The 20,467-nt window shown below is 35.8% G+C and overlaps 1 long non-coding RNA gene across 1 annotated transcript in view; it reads right to left on the bottom strand.

Annotated features, from left to right (window-relative positions):
* Window positions 1–20,467, bottom strand: part of LOC111932570 (uncharacterized) — a 46,166-nt gene that overhangs the window by 17,729 nt on the left and 7,970 nt on the right. Inside the window, exon 3 of the long non-coding RNA XR_015284561.1 lies at window positions 2,778–2,941. This is a non-coding gene — a long non-coding RNA (uncharacterized LOC111932570). The remainder of the gene's footprint in view (window positions 1–2,777; window positions 2,942–20,467) is intronic.

Consider the following 20,467-nt stretch of genomic DNA (forward strand, 5'->3'; position numbering starts at 1 on the left):
CCGGATAGAGTAAAGAGAGGACCCCGCTGGCATTTCCAGCTGCTTGAAGTTTCTTTAGCCCAGGAAACCCTTGTTTCCAACACAGAAGTTTGTAACTCTGTTTTTCCTGTCCCAGAATGCCTCTGAGCTATGGAAGCTGGGAGGGCATGCTTACCTTCCCTTTCTTTCCCCCCTGTGCTGCCAGGAAACCAAGCCCCCCCTCTCTCCCCCTCTGCCCCTCTGTGGAGAATACTCCTACACCTTTGTGGGCATTTGAAGAAGTTGGTGTCTGATATTTCTTATCTTGGTGTGTGTAACCTTGATTTGTAGAAAGTTTGTAAGATGTACTAACTGAGAAAAATAATTGGTTCTCTCTCTGATGTTCCCTCCCTCCGAGAAACCCTGTTAAAAGAGACCCTCAGACCCCAAATCCTTTGTCTCTCGTCCTTTGGATTCCCCTTCACAGAAATAAACTGTGGAATGCAAACCAGAGAGAGAGTCCCCCCCTGATTTCTTTACTCGCTCTATAGACTTGAATTCTTGAAGAAAATCAGTGAATCTCACAAACATATGCTGGCTCAAAACTCGAGTGAAGAGAAACCTCATCACTGAGCTAGCCGGGTCACACTCGAGAAGATCAAGTCATCAGTACTGAACAGAGAGGAAGAATCCAATCCCTCAACATGCTGTAACACTCTTCTTACACAGGAAGCTGTTGGACTAATTTACCACAAGATCACATTCTGTGTTGTGTTCATTTTTTTGTCCATCAAGGCCTTCCGTTTTTTTTCTGACAGGAGAAGAAAAAGGAGTTAAAGCTCTAATTTTTCAAGGTAATAAAACAGCAATATTTTCAGAAAGTGTTTTCTTTGGAATCTTTTATTTTTGAATGGTAAAATGTAACATCAAACACTTGATTATCTTCAACTACTTAGGCCACACTGATGGAGTATATTGCCTCTGTTTACTCCTAAACTCTGTCCAAACAATCTAAAAACCTCTTTTCAACAGCAAACTTCTTTCCCTCCCACTCTTGCAAGAAAAAGCACTGGTTTTATTTTGCTATGTCTGCAAAATACCTGTACCCATCTTCACTGGCCTACTGTAAGCCTCACTATTGCTTTCTTCCCTCACTTTTAGCAAATAATCCTCCTTTTCCTTATGAAACTCTGTCCACTTCCTTCTGGCCTCAGTCAAACACTAAGTTGTGAAATAGCTGCAGTTCAACAGAACCACTATGAAATCTTCACACTGATGCAGGCATGCTTTGCTGAGCCTCCAAAGTACAGCTCTTTTTAAGTTAATACATGGCTGGTGGAGAATTCATTTCAGGGAGCTTGACACCCCCTCAGAGGATAAGGAACGGTTGCCTACATATGTTCATAGTTGCAGCCTCAGGGCAAATAAAGTACCAAGAGATCCCATAATCTAAGTAAAATATGTCATTTCAGATCATGCCCTGGAAGCTGTAGAAAAGACCACACAGACCATCTCCAGAATTCCAAGCTACCTCATGAACAGCCTTGGTGTGCAGACAAAATGAAATCAGCATCTGCTTGGAAATGGAATGTTATGAACATTTGGCCAAGATTTATTTCCTCTCCTCAGCCCAAAGATAAATTTTTGTTTCTCATGGGGATGCTTGCATTGGATTATTTTTCTTGCAAGCTAAAATCTTGGTCCAGGACAACTGCATGGAAAATAGCTCTGGGCAGAAAAGTATCTACTGGCACAGAAGTTACTTTAAGTCTAGGAAAAATAACAAGACTCTAAGGCTATCTTAAGTATTGGCAGTAACTGTAAGCTATAATCAGCAGGATAAAAAGGAGAAGAGGAGAAAGGAAGGCTAGTAAGTTCAGTAAATATTTAAGTAATCTTGTTGAAGATTGACTACCTGCACAGTTCCATGTTTAACTCCTTAATGTACAGTTAAGAAACATATGTTGAAATCTAGGTGTAGTATTTAATATTCTTCTACTGTTTTCTGATTCAAGATGAAAAATTCACCCAGAATTTGCAGCTGCCTTCTTCAGCAGTGCTGGCCCAGGACCCATGTGCTGTTCCCCAGTCCAGTGCCTGGAGACCTTGGGTCAAGCTGAAGGAGATAGATGCTGCTTTCCCATTTTTAGGGTCAGACAGAAGTAAAGTTGAGCACATGTTCCAGACAAACACACTGAGCAGGGGACACACACAGGACACTGACACAACTTCAGACAAAGTGCTGCTCCTGCATCCTTCACATTCAGGACTCAGACCAGACACAGACACAAAGAGACATGTGGTCAGAAGCAGGGCTCAGATGGACAAACTCAGCAACAGGCCCCATTTTACATGTCAGCCCCTTTTCTATCCCTTTCTTCCTATTTCTTTCTTCTTCCTCCATGCTCTCCTTTCCTCTGCACATGGCCTCATCAGTTGGCATTGTCTCATTGAACCCCTTCCAATGTTCTGGACATTTGTATTTGCATCACTAGCCACTGCAAAATCCTGAATTGCCTTGCAGTTTTTTGATATTCCATTAATTAGTGCGACAGACAAGTTTGTTTCTGGTTGTTCTGTGGTCTTTGTTAGTGCTAATTAATAATGTTTTATAACTGTGTTTCTTTCCCTTTTTTCCTTATCTTCCCAAGTGAGAAAATAAACATCCTCGCATTCCACATATCCTTTTTAATCAGTGTATCTGACCAGGGTTGTTCTTACCAAGACCTCCCTTATCCCATGTTTGTCTCTGTATGATCTTGTCCATGCCTTCTCTGATCAGATAGCATTAAAGGAGCAGACATTCTCCTCCCACATACCTTTACAGGCTTCTTTCCATCCTTGATGAATGAAGAATGACACCTGTAGATGGTTCTTCTGTTCCTCAAGTAGAAGTCTCAGAAACTGGTTGCTGGCCTTTGGGGATATGTGTCTCTTTCCATTACCTTTTAAAGGATGAGGATGACTGGATCATATGCAACACCTAAAGGGAATCCCTCCCCCAGGAAAGGAAAGTTAATTGGGAAAAGCTACAGAAAATGGCAAATTATAAGAAAAGTGACTCATTTAAGAAAAAATACAGTCTACTATGTATTGGAGTAGATGTTGCCTTATATATTATTATTGGATATAAAAACAAGTAAAGAGCAAGGTATTTGTAAAATACTGAAATCCCTGTCATATTGAACCTTAGTTACTTTTTGTGATGTACTGCAAAAAAGGTTCTGTTTTCATGCTTTTGTGAAGTGCATTGCAAAATGTTATTGTATTTTTATTGCATGACTTGTGTTTGAGGATTTTATTAGTATGCTGTCTGGCTCGTTACATCAACACATATTTTTGTTTTCATAATTTCAGACTTCATGACTATTTCTTTGATTGCTTAGTTGGAAGGATTAAAATCATAAAATTCATTACTTCAAGGATTTCTATTTATGGAGATTCGTATAGTCTAGAAACTAAAGGTGTTTGGGGGTTTTCATTCTTGTGTTTATTCTTCTGATCTGTGAGCTTAGGGATGATTAATGAGCTACAAACATAAAATGTCCTTTAAAAGTAATATTTTGCAAACAATATTAAGACACTTTAAAAAACCCCCCCAACACAAAAACTCACATAGAACCAAGCTGTAAATAAATATTATAGCAAATAAAAGTGTCAGTTCCTCATAAAAACACTTTTAGTACATGTACTTGAAATGTGCAAAATCCTCATATTAATGGTGGGTGAGTCATTATGGTTCAAATAATATATGCATCCAGAAATTGATATAGAGTTACAGAAGTTCTATGACCTGTTTTATATTCAGATAGTTCAAGCAAATCATAAAAGTATCTTTTGGACTTACAGACAAAATGGAGATGCCAACATGTAGTGAGGTTGAAATCTCCTAACAGCTACTCTCCAGAGTTTTCATATATTTCCTGATTTATATCATCTTATTTCTACTCAGAAAATTTTACAAGTGTGCTCTAAGTCTTTGAGCTGCTGCTTAGTTTTACTGTATTTGTACTGCTAGGCAAGAAAAGAGACTTTATACTGACACAGAACTTCATTTCAGTGACACATCTCTATTGACTTGAGTTTAATATCTACAGATGTAGCATGATTTGAATAAATTTCCACCAAAATTTACTGGATTTATTTTTAAGTCTCATCTGTTAGTTAGCCTGCCTTTATTTCCCTTTTCTTTATCCAAGTCTTTGGTATAAGTACAATTGTGTCACAAACAATAGTATTTATGATCAGATTGCTTGCTCTTTGGGATGCCACCAGATAGATCCTGTAGCCAGTGTAGCTGCAGACTAAATAGAACAAATATTTGATTGTCTAAAATAGTAAACTGTGGATATTAGACCTCTAATTATTTAATGAGAAACCCCTAAATGATAAAATTTAAAATGTTAAAATGTCTTTTCCCTGCTTCATTTTATGGATATTGCATGGATGACATAAAACTTCAGTCAGAGCGTGACTCTACAGTTCGGTGTGTTTCAGTGTTTTATCTGGCTTGTCACTTTTTTTTGTCTCTGCTTGAGAACAGTAGCCATAGGACTTCCACATGAATATATATAAACCATAACATTGATTTTACCAGGAGCTTCACTAATTTTTTTTTTATAATATTGGCACAGGATTATACCTGGGGAAAGTATGCAAAGACCTGGACTTGAATGTGGGCCCTTCAATATTACAGCACGAGTTGAAGCAGGAAATCTCACATTCTCTAATGAATCTGATCAGAAACCTAAACTAAGGTTATAGACTTTGTGTTTTACTGCTGAAAGCATCTGCACTGAAGGAGCTTGTTAATGATAAAATCTTTATGTATTTTGTGTAATGCATTACTGTAAACCACTAAAATTTAGAGGGCAAATACAGAGGGAAAGAGGAAAGAAAGGAATAAACCCACTTCCTTTTTATTAATATTTTTACTTTCGGTGACGAATGCCACTATTGAGGCCAACAAAAAAATCAACCATATTCTTTGGATTTTAAATGAAGCACTTAAGATAACTCTAGCAGCCATCAGGATCATATTCTGATGTCAGATGGCTTAATTCATAATCAGTTGGCTGTATTATAGATTTCATCATGCCTCTGCAAAATATTACATTTCACAGAAGGTACTCTGTTCTATCAGAGCTATTATTTTGCTCTGATGGTCTCATTATTCCTGCCAACAGGCAAAGTTTAGAAGTTTAGTCCACACTGAAGTGTAAATTATGAAAGTTTCCTTACCTGGCAACAAATAGAATCCATTTGTGCTCAAATCAATTTGTAGCAGTACAGAAAAAGAAATTAATTTCTAGATAAAATGAAGACTTGCCTCAGTCATTTACATTTATATCAAGACTAATAAACCTTGAAAGTGGCCAGGTATTTTTTTATTGATTCCTGTAAAAAGAATTACTATTTTCAATTGTTTATCAAAAAATGTGGTTTTTTATATATGTACATAAAGATAGATACATTAAAGTGCACACAAATACAAGTGGTGCAAGATGTTATGACGTACATGGGGAGATTTACATGCGTGTATTTTCTTTTCTATGAACTACATATTCAGTACATATATGGTACATTATTTTATATATTATCAAAACAGATATATTTTCAGCCATAGACAAAAGAAAAGTTTTTTTTAAAGTACTAACATCAAGATGGAATATTTTAAGCCAGGAGCTGTAACCTTCTAAATTAACAATGAGGGTACCTGCCATCTGCCTGACTATACGCAAATAGTGTCCAGAATTTAGAATTTCTGGCAAGGTACCAACATTTAAAGTTTGGAATCTCTGCTGAAAACAGCGGTGAACATCTGGGGATGAGAACTATTCATGTATGTCCTCCAGCATGCACGGGTGCAACTGAGAATAAGCGGGTTGCCAGTCTCATAAGATAGCTGTTACATCCAAGTCAAAGCAAAATTATAAACCAGCCTGCTTTGCAAGACACCATGGCACAATTAGTATTCAGCGAGCCTTCTACCCAAGACATCAACTTTTCAGACAGCAGAGGTTAAACAGAAAAACTTATCTCAGTCTTCCAGGCTCATGTATCTTCTATAAACTGATTTACCTAGTGATAGCTGTAATTAAATAAATGAAATTCCCATATCCCAGATGCTCTACATAACATGCTTAAATTATTGTTGAGCCTCTTCATTCTTAACTCCTTAGAATATCTCAATTTCCAGTGTTCTGGTCATCATATTCTGCTCTTTTTGAACACCGTAAAATGAGGAATTATCCAGACTGGACATGTTCAGATGAAAGACTGTTTCTGCAGATGAAAAGTGTAAATCCTAAAAGTTTAATGCATCTATAGCTTCTACATTTGCAAAATCTAATTTAGGATATTGAAAAAGTTATAAAACTAAATCCATAACTGAACTAAAATTAAAAAAAACACAAACAAACAGCTCCTTCCAAATCATAGCATAACTTATCAGAAAACACGTCAAAAAAAGTCTAATATATGCCTCAAACTTGTAGTTCTGTTTGATAAATATAACTTAAAGTTCAGATCTAATGAAATTGTGTATAATTCTGCTTCTTTCTACTCACTGGTCTAGCAATACTGCTCTAAGGTTTTGTTCAATATGCTTATTAAATGAGCAGCTGTCAAGGAAGAAGAAAATACATATTATGATTCAGCCTACTGGTTTTCTTTCCACCAGATTGCATTACTTTAGAAGACAAGGCACATTGTTGACAATCACAAACCTGTCCTCATCATTTAATTGATGGGAGGCATCACAGTCAGGAAAAGATGCAATGAAAACTCTTCTTTAAATTCATTTAAATGAATGGATGCATTTCCATCAATGTGATCCAGACCTTTCAAGAGCCAGGATGAGTGCAGGCATTTCAGAAGACCTTGTCAGTCCTTCCTCATCTTTACGGTGACTGTCTGGTTGTGTTGCCTTTGAAGTTAATAAGAGAGAACAGATACTTTTCCAACAATGTGATGAATCCAAAACCAAATGGCCATGACTTTTCTTCTTAGTAGGGTAGAAATAAAGATAGCCACAGGAGTTTCCAAAAATACTTCTCTCCAAATTTGTTCCCAACAGGACAAGAGGAGAATACAGACAAAAAGGCAACACTGGCTTCTCTTTAAATTATAGGCTACTTATCTTTCATTTTGCCTATGCAAACTCTTTACATATAGTGGATGCTTTTAGGGAAAATCAAACACTATATTTTATGCTTAAAAGCTTTATGCACTGTCTAAATTGTTATTTCATTTGCCTCTTAAGCACCATTAAAAACACACTTCAAAATATCCTCCTTTTGAGCTGCAAGAAATGAAATTTTCAAATAGCACTGCTTAATTGACATCTGCAGTTATTTGCCTCCATTAATTATTTATTTAAATGGTTTTGGTGAATGTTTGCACATGTAGCTTTCAAATCTATTTTAATTGACAATAAATTAAGTTCATTTTTTCTGGATCAAGTGTGTTTTGCCCATGAATGTAGTCAGTGTGAGTGATGTCCATGTCTTTATATTGACCCATGAGCTTTTAATCTTATTTTCTCCCCCTGCCTTGTTGAGGAGGCAGAGAGAGAGAACAGATGAGTTCTGGCAGGTAGCTAAGGTCACTACACCACAGAACTCAACAGCATTAAACATTTAAAGTTTCAAAACTGAAAAATATACAAAATTCCACAGTGGTCAAAGAAAAAAAAAGAAATATCTTTCAAGCTAAACTGAGGAAACTATCAAAGTTTCCATCATTATGGTATTTTATTATTTTCTTGTAGAATGACAGCAATAAGGCAAATGATAGTAGTCATGTAGTCAAATGTCAGTAGTCAAATGGTAGTCAAATTTGTTGGGGAAAAAATAACTATATCCAGCCTATAAAAAAAATCATAAAATCACTGCAAACTGTGTGAAATTGTATTTCTTACATGCTTCAGAAGAGAAAGGCTGAATTGTAGGAGTGTTAATTAGAATGTGCTATATATATATACATATATATGATTTAGGGAACTATCAAATGCAAACTAGCATATTCTGAAAGAAAGTTTCATATTTTTTCATATTATCTCCTATTATTCATATTATTATTTATTCTGTCTCCATTGTGAACAATCTTCTATGCAGTATTCTTTCCATACATTCCTTTTTCTTGTATCCCTTCACTCAGAACTAGCATTTGTATGAATCAAAACCCAAAGATGCTGTCTTCAGAAAACAATTTACTCCTTAATACAAAAGAATGTATGAGTATTTAAAAAAAAGCTAACACCACACATAAGCAAAAAGGCAATATTAGGTGTGTAGATGGATCTGAAAGTAAATGAACTGTTAGATTATTTACTGCTATATAGGCCAGGTACATCCAAAACTTGAATATCCTCTGCATGTTTTAGCAAATAATCCCCAACTAAGTGAAAATAAATTCCTTCCTTAAAATTAGTCCATCGTGTGTTAATTAAATCCAACAGGGGAGAAAAAAAAGAAAATAACAACTCTGCACTTTTTGCTGCCTTCTCAGAAGAATATTTCATGAAATGCTATTCAGTCTTTTCCTGTAAGGCACTGCTCTATAAATATGAATAATATTCAGAAAACTGTTAGTAATTAAATAAAATTTTAGATTTAATACCAGTTTATGTGGTGATGGTTGTATCTTTAATTCCAGCCTTCTTACTTAGGTTTGAGCCTACTGCTCACTGAACAGAAGACTGGCATTGCTTGGGGAGATGCAAAAATTAAACTACCCAAAAGCTCTAAAGTGGCTGTGTAAACACATAAAATTAATAAGACTTTGATCCATACTACAAAAATTTATATTGATTATTAATACTTTTGATGTGGCTGATGTTTGTCTCATCTTAATCAAATCAAAAGATCTAGAATACTTATTTCAACCTAACCAAGTTCACTTGCATCAGTAGTTTGATCCTTATTACACAGCTATATATGTTACACAATTTTAGAAATATGAATATTAAACAGTATCATGAGAATATCTTAAATGTGATGACCAAAATGAAAAAATAAATAAATATATCATCAAAAGTTTCATATCTGAACTCTTGCCTCTTTTTCCTAAGACAACCATCAGTGCTACTTCAAGAATATAAGTAGTAATAATAACATCTCATTCAAGGTCTGTGTCTAGCTTTAAAATTAAGTCACTAAAGACAAATATTTTTATATTCTCACCAAAGGAGAAAAAGCCACACCCGAAAAACTACACTTCATCAATATTTTCTTTTACCAGCCATACACCAGGGACTACCCAAAGCATGATTGAAACAACAAGCTGGCCTCTTAGACTTTGCAAAGTTTGATTGAAGTGTGAAAGTGAGCAAGAATAGAAAAGTCATTCATCCACCTCCCTACCTACTTCAGAAGACAGTAATATAATAGCCCAGAAATAAATCAAACATCCCAGCAGACAATGAGCTTCAAGAATTATTGACCATTCCTGAAAAACATGCCGAAGAAGTTGGATTGTAACAACCTCACATGCATGTTCCTGAACACAAATATTCCTTCCTATCAGCAGAGGTAAGAAAATAGACACCTGCTCTCAGCATCTAGTAAATGTTTGGTTGAGTACCAAAAGGTCTGTCTGAAATGTACAAATCCTGTTTAATCAATTTCAGCATTAATGGTCCACAAATAGTGGGAAAACTCCAAAACAGAATGTTGGGATGTTGATGATTCAATATCTCTTAAATATTTAGCAATGAGCAAATTTATATTGTCTACATTTCTCCCGGGATTAAAGGTTTTATTTATGTACTGCAATAAAGCTCAGAATGTCCCTGAGTCCTGCTGGAAGGAGAACACCACCACAGGATATAGCTGCAGACTTAACTGGGCTGGTGTCCAAGGTGTCCATTATACCTGCAGTTTAGATAACAACATCTGGACAGATAGTTACCTAAATTTCACTGTCTAAAACACTAAACTGAATCCAGCCCTCTGGATTCATGTTAGCTGCCTAAACATAGGTGCCCAGTGCCATTGGATACATTTCTGATGCACCAAGCCATAGAAATATTTCCATACCAATGGCACACAGGATGCAGGAACTACTGGTAACCCACACTCTTACAGAATGGGTGGAATGCCTTACATCTAAGGGAGCGCTGCACATTCCCATTCAGGAACTGAGTTCTACAGCTTTTCTATATAAGATGAAGTGTCCCAGCTCTCAGATATTCCCTGACTTAACCTGCTCAATCATTTTCTAAAGGATAGTGTAGCACTTCTCTTTTTTACAAGGCTTTTTTTAGCAAACAAGTATGACACACACATCTCTTCTACAGTCCTGAGCTATATTTACCCAGACAAGAATTATCCTTTCCCCTTCCTTTCCCAGTGCCAACTCCATTGTTGACAACAGTGCCAGCCTGTGTAATAAAAGGTAGGTGCTCTGTCTTTCTGCTACCCATCTGGGAAGACCAGTCTGTAGACTGTACAACACACCAAGGTAAAACAATGTTATCAGGCTTGCATAGTCAGCCTATCAATGCTCTCCATTTTCTGCTGAGTTGAGACACACTCAGCAGAAACCCTCCTGGGGGCTAGGGTGAAATCTTCATTTAATCTCCACTGCAAGTGCATGACCCAGAGTAGGGGTGGGCATGAGGAAAACCATAGAGTCTGCTCCAAATGTTCTGCCTTCTTTGCAAATAGAACCCTGCCAAAGGCAAATGTTCAAAGGTCTGTGAGAGTTAATCATAGTGCCCATGATCTCCCCATAGTGACGTGTCTTGAATGTATTAAATAATTACAAAGACAAGGGTATTAAACCAGCAAATCCACTTGAGGATTTTTTGATGAAATATCATCTTCCTGCTTAACATTGGTGAAAGGGTTAATAGAATACAAAATAGAGAATAAAACAGCGTTATGTCCATGTATCAATCTGGCATGCTCTTGTTTCACGAATAAGATGTACATTCCTGATGCTGCCCCATCTCATGCAAGGTAGATTAGATTTTTTAAGGTGTCAAAAAGTGCATTAAGTAAAATCAGAGGACTTGAACAGTTTCTGTACAAAGAAATGTTAGTGAGGTTTAAATACCTTGAAGAGAAACACTTTCATCAATGATACAGCAAAAGTGATGAAGAAGCTACTCTACTGAATTTTCATAGTATGAAGATCAGGGGGATCACTGCTGAAATTTCAGACAGAAGCTTTAAATCCAAAATGTCATGCTTCTTACCTGAGTTGTTATGATATAAATTGCAGAAGTTTTGCTACAAAAACTGTGGATTTTGAAAGTTAATGTGAGATTTCAAAGTAGGAATAGACTAGAATATGCATGAAGGAAGGTGATGGGCATAACCTCTAGTTGAGGAATTCTCTGGATAAAAGACTGCCAGCATCTATAAAATTGCCTTATTCATGTGCTCCCTCCTAAATATCTAACAATCATTGTCAGATGCAGGATTTAAGGCTAGAGGAATCTAACAGAGCAATTCTTATATACTTGTATAAATATAGTGAAAGTTAGTGAAAGGAAAATGTGGCAAAACACTAACAAAGAAAATAGTATTTTTATGTATTTTTATCTTTTTTTTTACTGTTATTTTTCTCAAAAGAAGGAAAATCAAAAGCTTTCTTCAATAAGCACTCAGGTGTGTCTCTTAGGTAAAAATATTGAAACTTCTAAGCCTTAGCAAAAAAATAATAAAGATTTGTGCCATTGAAAGAGGTCTTTCATAGCAGAGCTTGAGGGTACCTCACTAAATTTTAAATCATGAATTTTAGGCAAGATTATTTCCTAGCACACTTACCTCCATAAAAGAAAACACTGGTTTGTTTTACCCATAATCTGAAGAAGGGAGTAGAATTTCATCTGTAGTTTAGCCCTCTCATGAATCAAGTGACTTTTTTTTGGTTGACTAGTTTTTGTTGTTGTTTTTGCTTGTGCTTTGAATTTATCACCAAGTTCAGGCTATTATTCCATTGGCTGGATAAACTTCCACCACGACAAATGAGATGAGGTAGTTTACCTTTTGGATATAGGCCAATCTATTGAGATTTTTTTATACATAAATAAGCTAACATCCAACTCCTGCTAATCACACAGGTCCAAGATTCTGTACTGAATTCTGCATGTATTGAGATATTTTCCCTAAACAGTAGCCATCAACACAGCTAAAGATTACAAATTCAGTACTTTAGAGAATATAAAACATGTTTAAAAGCATGAATTTAAAAAAAGATAAACAAATTTTTAAAAAGTAATTACTGTAGAATGAAAAGAGGATTTCTAATAGCCAGCTTGCCTATAGGAATAAAATATGCATCAGCATCCAAGTATTTCTTAGTGAATTATTTAATCAACTAATTGAAGAGTCATGACAAAGACAGATATTTGATCCTATAGTTCATGGTTCATAATTTCTTGCTCTCCCCCTGGTGTCCCTCGCACAATACTTCATGCATAGTGCCATGGTTCTTCAAGATATTGCTCAGGGCATTACAAAATTTGTATATCAAGTCTAGACTTCTGGCATGAGTTAAAATTGACTTCTGTAGTTGCTACAAGAATGAATGAAAGCAAATAACTAACTGCAGTCAAACATACCAATGCAGGCAATATGCTACTTAATTAGCTTTGGAAAAATCCTATCTGCTTATTAAGATGAACAAATCACTCTGCAATTGGGATGAAAGGACAACATTGAGAATACCAAATAGGATTTTAAGGTTTGTGTGTCATTTGTATTTGTGGATTTACATATATCTTTATTAAAAGGCAAATGGTATTTCCAAGGTGTTCAAAGGTATTTCTAGTTATAAAAAAGAGAACTACTGAGGAAAAAAAAAATCCAAGCAGAAAACAAAACCATAGCTTCATACAGAAATAAAAACATGGGGGAAAAAGAAAGGGCAAAAGTGAATAAAATGTGAAAATCAGCAAAATAACAATATGAATTGAATGTACCACAGAGCTTTATCTGTGACCCATGTAATTCTACTATCTCTTGAAGGTAGAGACTCCCATCTCAGAGTGTAATAACTCAGCTGTTGGTCATGCCTCATATAAATAATGTAGATGTCATGGCTGTATACACAGAGCTGTGTGCCCCAGGCTCCTCTTAAAGTAAATGTGAAGTCATATCTGAAGCTTATATCTTCAAATCGTGGTGTCTAAAATAAGTCAAATGATTCAAACCAGAAAGAATGTGGGATATTTATCTTGTGTCTTTCAAGATGAAGTTCCAGTATTGTATTGCAGAAATTTTTACAACTGCTCTGGGCCCTTCTTCCAGGACCTTACCATCCTTGCAGTAAAGAATTTATTCCATTTTATGTCTTGATTGTTGTTTTATTTAAATCAGCTGAAGACATGTACACACACCCAGTCCAAAAAGCATCAGAAATGTAGAGTTCCATCTCTCTCTTCCCTCACACTAGATTTTAATGGATTAGTTGAGGAAATCAGTATCAGCATGGACAGAAATAATTTGCTGTATACTCAGTGTTAGTTAACATATCATATTGCTGAATCATGGTTCAACAACAGGAAATTGGTTTGGGTTTGCATAAAAACGTTGTAAAAAACAGCAGAAGGAACAGAGAAGAGGGTTTTGTAATCATTCAAGGTTTGGAAACACTTGATTCAAATGACACAAGACTTTTGTATTATCATCTAATTCTTGCGAATGGCAGATGAATAAGCCCATGATGTTAGAAAGAGGAAGAAAGATTACACCTCTTCATTTTTAGAGAAAATTAAAATGCCTCCACAGCAACAAAAGCTATACTTGGTTTAGTTATTTGTATCTTCTGCAGAGAAAAATACAAAATCAGCATAATACAGGTGGAACCCAAGGCAAAAAAAAAGATTCTTTGTTTGGAACACAGAAAGAAAATTATAAATAATGCTTTACATTTTGTCCCTTTCTCCTTGGCCTTTTCTTCTGTCATGTTTGGGACACAGTTAAAATTTGGGTGTTTTTATTTTTCCAAATTTTTTCCAAAGTTCAAATGTATTTTTTGTTCTGATGTTCCACCATATCTTGAAAATTATTTTTCTAGTATTTGCCCCAGACGTGAATACCTTTAATAGTACTTTAGAAGCTAATTCTCCACAATTCCTAAAGTGGAAATACCTTGCCAAATAAGATATACATTAATTATAAAATGAGCAGCTGTCAAGGAAGAAAGAAATACATATTATGATTCAGCCTACTGGTTTTCTTTCCACCAGATTGCATTACTTTTGAAGACAAGGCACATTGTTGACAATCACAAACCTGTCCTCATCATTTAATTGATGGGAGGCATCACAATCAGGAAAAGATGCAATGAAAACTCTTCCTTAAATTCATTTAAATGAGTGGATGTATTTCCACTGATGTGTTTTGGCTTGGGTTGGCTTTGTAGCTGCCTGTAAACAATCCAGACCTTTCAAGAGCCAGGATGAGTGCAGGCATTTCAGAAGTTCTTGTCAGTCCTTCCTCATCTTTACAGTAACAGTCTGGTTGTGTTGCTTTTGAAGTTAATAAGAGAGAACAGATACTTTTCTAACAATGTGATGAATCCAAAACCAAATGGCCATGACTTTTCTTCTTAGTAGGTTAGAAATAAAGATAGCCACAGGAGTTTCCAAAAATACTTCTCCAAATTTGTTGCCAGCAGAAGAGAAGGAAAATACAGACAAAAAAAATGTGAGTATACTATTGTTTTTAGTTAAAGAATTAAGCAAAATTAATTATAAAGCAATTTTTAAAAATACACAGTTTTTTTACATTCTTTCAAAACATTTGTTATTTTATTCTGGCTCAGCCCTTCTCTGGAACCCTTTTAGAACTTACATATGCTCTGCCCCTCTCTGCTTTATTTTGCCCCTGGGATAAATAGCTTTCCTTCATCCTTAGCTGCTGAAGAAGACTAAAGCAGATCAAACAACTTACTTGCTTTCTTTTTTTTATAACTTTCTAGCCTCTCTGCCTGGTGAATCCCTGATCAGCCCTACAAGCTGTTCTCTGATCCTTTCCAAATGACTTTATTGCCAAGGTGACAAAACAATTCTCCTCTGTGGGATTTAACTTATTGTCAGAGCAATTACGTTTAAGTGATACATTTTAAGCCAGTAATACTTCTGTTAGCCCTGGATCAGAACCCTTTATGAATTTTAGTTAAGGTTCAGGCTAAACTACTGAAGGAAAGCAATGATTGTCTTTGCAGTAAAAATAAAGTTTGCAATTTGTCAGGCAGTAGCAGAACACAGTCTCAAAAATGAAATCTGCTCACTGTGCAGATAATGTCCTCAAACTGTTGGACTAAATGAGTAAAAGCATATTATTAAGGTGAGAGGTTTATTTTCAGTCATTGTTTCAGCATAAGGTCTTGGGCAAATACCATGTTGGAGAAGAAAATGAAGGGAAGATTATGGCTACCAGCTGAGAAGGGAGCAATGCAAGAAACACAGGATTGATTCTTTCTGATGGAAACAGTTCTTGTTTCACTAGACACTCACTCCTTTTGCTAAAAAAAGAATGATTCTATAGCAACTACAGATTGAAGAAACAGGTAAAATCTTATAAAGTGCTGCTAAAAATCTCAGAGACATGACATGATGTAAGTATCATTAATATTCACTATTCATTTTGGTCCAGGGGATAATGAATAAAATCCCAGGGCTTGGGGGGGCCTCTACTTCTCCCATTAACAGAGTGCACAGGGAGCACTTTGGGAGAGAAGCCCAGGGAACTTCAGGGACAGAAAAAGTTTCCATAATATCTTTCTATAAGGAAGCATGGGCTGCATTCTCAGCCATTATTCAGTTGCAGTATGAAAATATCCTGGAGGGCACTCATTGAATTTGGGCCATGTATATTGTGCAGAAGTTATACTCCCTGAATTTTCTTTCTTTCTTTTTCCTCATTTTTTTTATTTCCTTTTTTTTTTCCTTTTTTTTTTTTTTTTTTAATTCCTTCAAACCTCCTGTTTGTCTCCTAGAAAAATCAGAAGCTCCAGTTTCATGTTTTAGTAACAAACATAGTTAGGCTTCAGTTCTACCCATTTGTTGTGATTTGATCCTAGCTTACAAGTAAACCACACAGAACCACTTGCTCACTTATGCATCCAGGGGATGGGTCAGAGAATGGGAAGGGTAAAAGTGGAAAACTCATGCATTGAGACAAAATCAGTTCAAAATGAGTTCTGTGCACACAAGCAGAACAAAACAAAGAATTCATTCCCCATTTCCCATTGGCAGGAGAGTGTTTGGCCATCTCCAGGAAAACAGGGCTCAATCATGTAGAATTGTGATTTGGAAAGAAAAATGCCATCACTCTGAGTGTTCCCCCATTTCCTCCTTCTTCCCACAGCTTTATGGATGCTAGCTTTGGAGCAGGCTGCAGGCCCATGGCCTCTCAGTCCTGCCTGAGAAGCTAGCCTGAGAAAAATCATAGGAGGATTTCAAAACAATCCTTAGAGACAGAAAACAACTGCCAGGTGCTGTTTGTCTGTCCTCTTGTTTTCCTTGCAGGAGGGAGTCAGGGGGATGGTGAGCCCCCCTGACCAATGATGGTGATGTAGCACTTTGCTAACCAATAAGAGTTTCCCTTCTGTACTTTCCACGTATCTGTCTATAAGACAGGCCTGAAGTAATAAACCAGAGAATTCTCGTGTTGTGACTCCCTTGAGAGTCCATGTCGTTCTTTATAGCCGTTCCCAATCGGAACGACACAGCTTTATATCAGCTGACATGATGCCATATGGAACACCTCTGTGGTCAGTCATGGGCAGCTGCCCCAGCTGTGTTCCCTCCAGCTTCCTTACAATGGAGCAAGAGGCAGAAAAGGGTTGACTCTGTAAGAACTGTTCAGCAGCAGGAAAAATGTCCCTGAATTATCAACACTGTTTTCAGCATAAATCCAAATCATAGCCCTACACCAGGTAGCATGAAGAAAATTAACACTACCCTAGCCAAAAACAACACACTTTTGAACACTCAGCAGTTTTTTGTCCCTCCCAAAAAATATTTTTTGTCTTTCCTGTGAGGGAGTAATTTCACACTTCAGTGAAAATGTGCCTTCAATCTCTGATTTTTATTTGTTTATAGACTATGATTCATTTTCCCCTGTCTCGTTTCTTTGGGTTTTTTCCCCACTATCTAGCTGTAGCATACATCAGTCTTCTTCCCACTCAGATTTTTGGAGATGAAAGTCTCTTATGTACTTATGTGGTATCTAAAAAGAAAGTCTTACTCATAGCTGAGTCCATTGGCACTTCTGTGACTCAAATAATCATTATAATACATGTAAAGGCAAAAGAGAAATTTAGACAATCTTTCTTTACCTCAAAAACAAAATAAGGCCATAAGTGCTGCCATCATTCTTCCCCACGTGTGCATGGGGAAGTTTCATTAGGTCATGTCCTAAGGCATAAATTGGTATAAAAGGGAAATGTTACATCTATGGGTTTATGTTACATTATCTGCCCAAGTAAACCTTTCATTGCTTCTGAGAGTGCTAAAAGAATTGTAAAACTCTGTTTGCTACCATGCTGTTTGAGAGTTCTCTTATGGCTGCTTTTCTATTCTATTTCCATTTGCTGTCTTAACAAAACCACAATTTTGATATGTGGAAAAAAGGAAATAAAAAAAACTATGTAAGATTAAATTTGTATCTTTATAGGAACTAGAAGTCTCTTGTTCATTTAATTGAAGATTATTTCACAGACCATCTAATGAATACAGTAAATTCATTTTTCTGTGATGAGTGATACGTATTCATTTTTGAAATGCAACCTAGGCCCTTTTCCCTTTCCATTTCAAGGACATTTTAGACATCTGTAGGACTCAACCTTTTATCGTAATTTCATGCTGGGAAGGTACAAAAGATTGTCTGAACCAATAAAAGACTATTCAGGATAATAGACAAAACTTTAATAACTCAATGATAAATCTTATTTTAAAAGACAGATGATTTGACCTGAGTGTGTTAACTCCTTAGCATGATGTGTGATTTAGTTAATATGCTCCATAGGAGCTAGTGATCTCCTCCCCACGCAACAATCTTCTTTTATAAACCTTCAGTAAGATATACTTGAAAGGACTGCAAATTTATCAGCACTCTGTAAAGACTTCTGGAAAAGAATTGCACTGTCTTGCTGTCCAGCTACTTCCCAAATGGAAGATATCTAAAATGGATGAGCAGTACTTTGTAAATTAAACATGATGTGAGTGTAGTAGTGCAGAACCCACAAAAGCTTACCAGCCTGATTTCTTTCTCAAAACTAAACAGTGATATATTAGATCCCACAGATTAAATACTAATAGTTCAAAGCACCTTTCATTTCAGAAAAAAATATTCTACAGTTGTCAGAATGTATGATTTTACATCTCCATCTGAATCAGGTCAATGATGTTACACTCAGAGCCATGAAAGTTTTCTAGAAGAATCACTGGTCTCCTCAGAAGAACCTGTTCTTGTGTTAAGGTGTTAAATAGTCACATGCATTTTCTAGATGGTCAAGAATCTATTAATAATAAGAGTCTATTAATTTACTGAAATAGCAAATGACTCAGGCATACAGCAGTACAAGATGAGAGAACACAATAAATGTATACCATTGCCATCTATGTGCTAAGGTAGTGATTTATAGTGCTGCAGAAAGAAGAGTAAATTTACTACCATTCTGTATACTGACTGCTTTTGGCATCTCCACAGAGCTGCAGTAGCTGGCATCAGTCTGAAAAGCAGGAGCAAAGTTAATTCTGTGTGTATCCACATGCCCAGAGGAAGGGCTGATTGTGTGATTTTCAGGAGAAGTAAATACCTATCTGTTCTGATTGCATAAACTACACTTTCCTCCTAAAAGCCAAAGACAGCTGAGTTTAAGTTTTATCAGAGCTTTCAAATGATGCATTTAGTGGGGCTGTGGGGTTTTATTTCCTCTGGAAGCAATTTATTTGCAATCAAAACAAAATATCCTTTATAAATGAGAGTGATTACAAACCCCAAAGGTTTGCCTCTATTCTATTAGATGATACAGAGAAGAAGACGAGATTTTAAAAAGTTATGACATCAATATGTTTATGATCTATTATTTTATCTAATGCAATCTAAGGTTTGCACAGTATTCAGGAAGTAATCAAAGGAGATAAATGGGGATGCAATGGATAAGAAAATAAGATGACAAAGCCAACAGAGCTTTGCAGAAAAATGCAAGGCACTAGCCAATGCCTAGAAAAGCAATGAGTAGCAGAAGAAATTTCATCAATGACTAATGAAGGTTAATCACCCAAGTCACCTTTTAATGCTTTCTTTTTGTGATTTTAAAGCAAATCCAATGCTTTTGAGGGATACTGCTGTCACATTGAGAAAAATTAATGAACTGTAAATAGTGACTGAGCACATACCAAACTTTTCCACTTCAAATTTAATTGCATTTCCTTTATATTTTATGCATTATTGTGATGATTTATATGTCAAAGATTTAAGCACATTTAGTGTAGTCAGTTTCTCTGCTACCAAAATTCTGCTTTAATTACATTTCTGTTCATCTTTCACACATTCACCTTCAATTCCTCTATGCATATTTTTAATGTGTGATGACAGTAACTTCTAAAAGATGTAGAGAGTTAAAAGTTCATTAGCAGGAGTAATCTCAGTAAAACCAGGACCCAACATTTACAGCAGAACTTTGAAGAACTTCCACAGAGTCACAGCATCTTCATAGGCTTCACAGGAGTCCTTGGTGTTTCTTGCAGTGAAGAGTTTTGTAGGGCACTACATAGAAATGCCTTCACTTGCCCATCAAACATCTTACAGGGGAAAATACAGACAATTAAATTTGAGTTGTGAAGGACCCTGGGCTGAAGCAACCAAAACCCCAAGAACATGATGTCATGGGGTCACTGAACATCAATTTAACAATATTTCAAATAATATGTTTAGGAAAGTTTTAGTGTCTATTAGGGTGACTAGGCACTCCTCTAACATAGTCAAGCAAATAGATGCATTTATTTTTCTTTATTACTTTCCATTCTAAAAGGGTGTTACAACTTCAGCCAATTTTAGGAAGACTTCATATTAATAACTATAAAAAAATACTTTTAAAATTATTTTGTTAAACTACAAAAAGTTATTCAATAGTTTTTTTCTTTTAAATAACTGAACATTTCTATTAGAGTTCAACTGTAGGCATGATCAAATATAATATTTTTTGGAATTTTATCTTCCAACCAATAGTATTTCCTTGAAAATAGATTTCAAGAGAAAAGAAATATGATCTGAATGCTATATGAAAAATAATTATCAACCAACTACTAACTTATAAATCAGGTTCCTTAATATCCTTATACTGAATATCTATATTTTTGTCATTTTGCCACAGGTTGTACTATACTTAATTATCTCTGTAAAGAAGACAGATGGTCTGTGTTTTATGAGCTCTCAGCCTTCTTCCTCCTTGATTGACCATGCATGCCAATATTCACAAATTACAAAACTTATACTCTCATTTTCTTTAATTAGCCTCAAGCAAAAATATATCATGGATT

Source organism: Cyanistes caeruleus, chromosome 3, assembly GCF_971803275.1.
Source record: "Cyanistes caeruleus chromosome 3, bCyaCae1.hap1.1, whole genome shotgun sequence".
NCBI lineage: Eukaryota > Metazoa > Chordata > Aves > Passeriformes > Paridae > Cyanistes > Cyanistes caeruleus.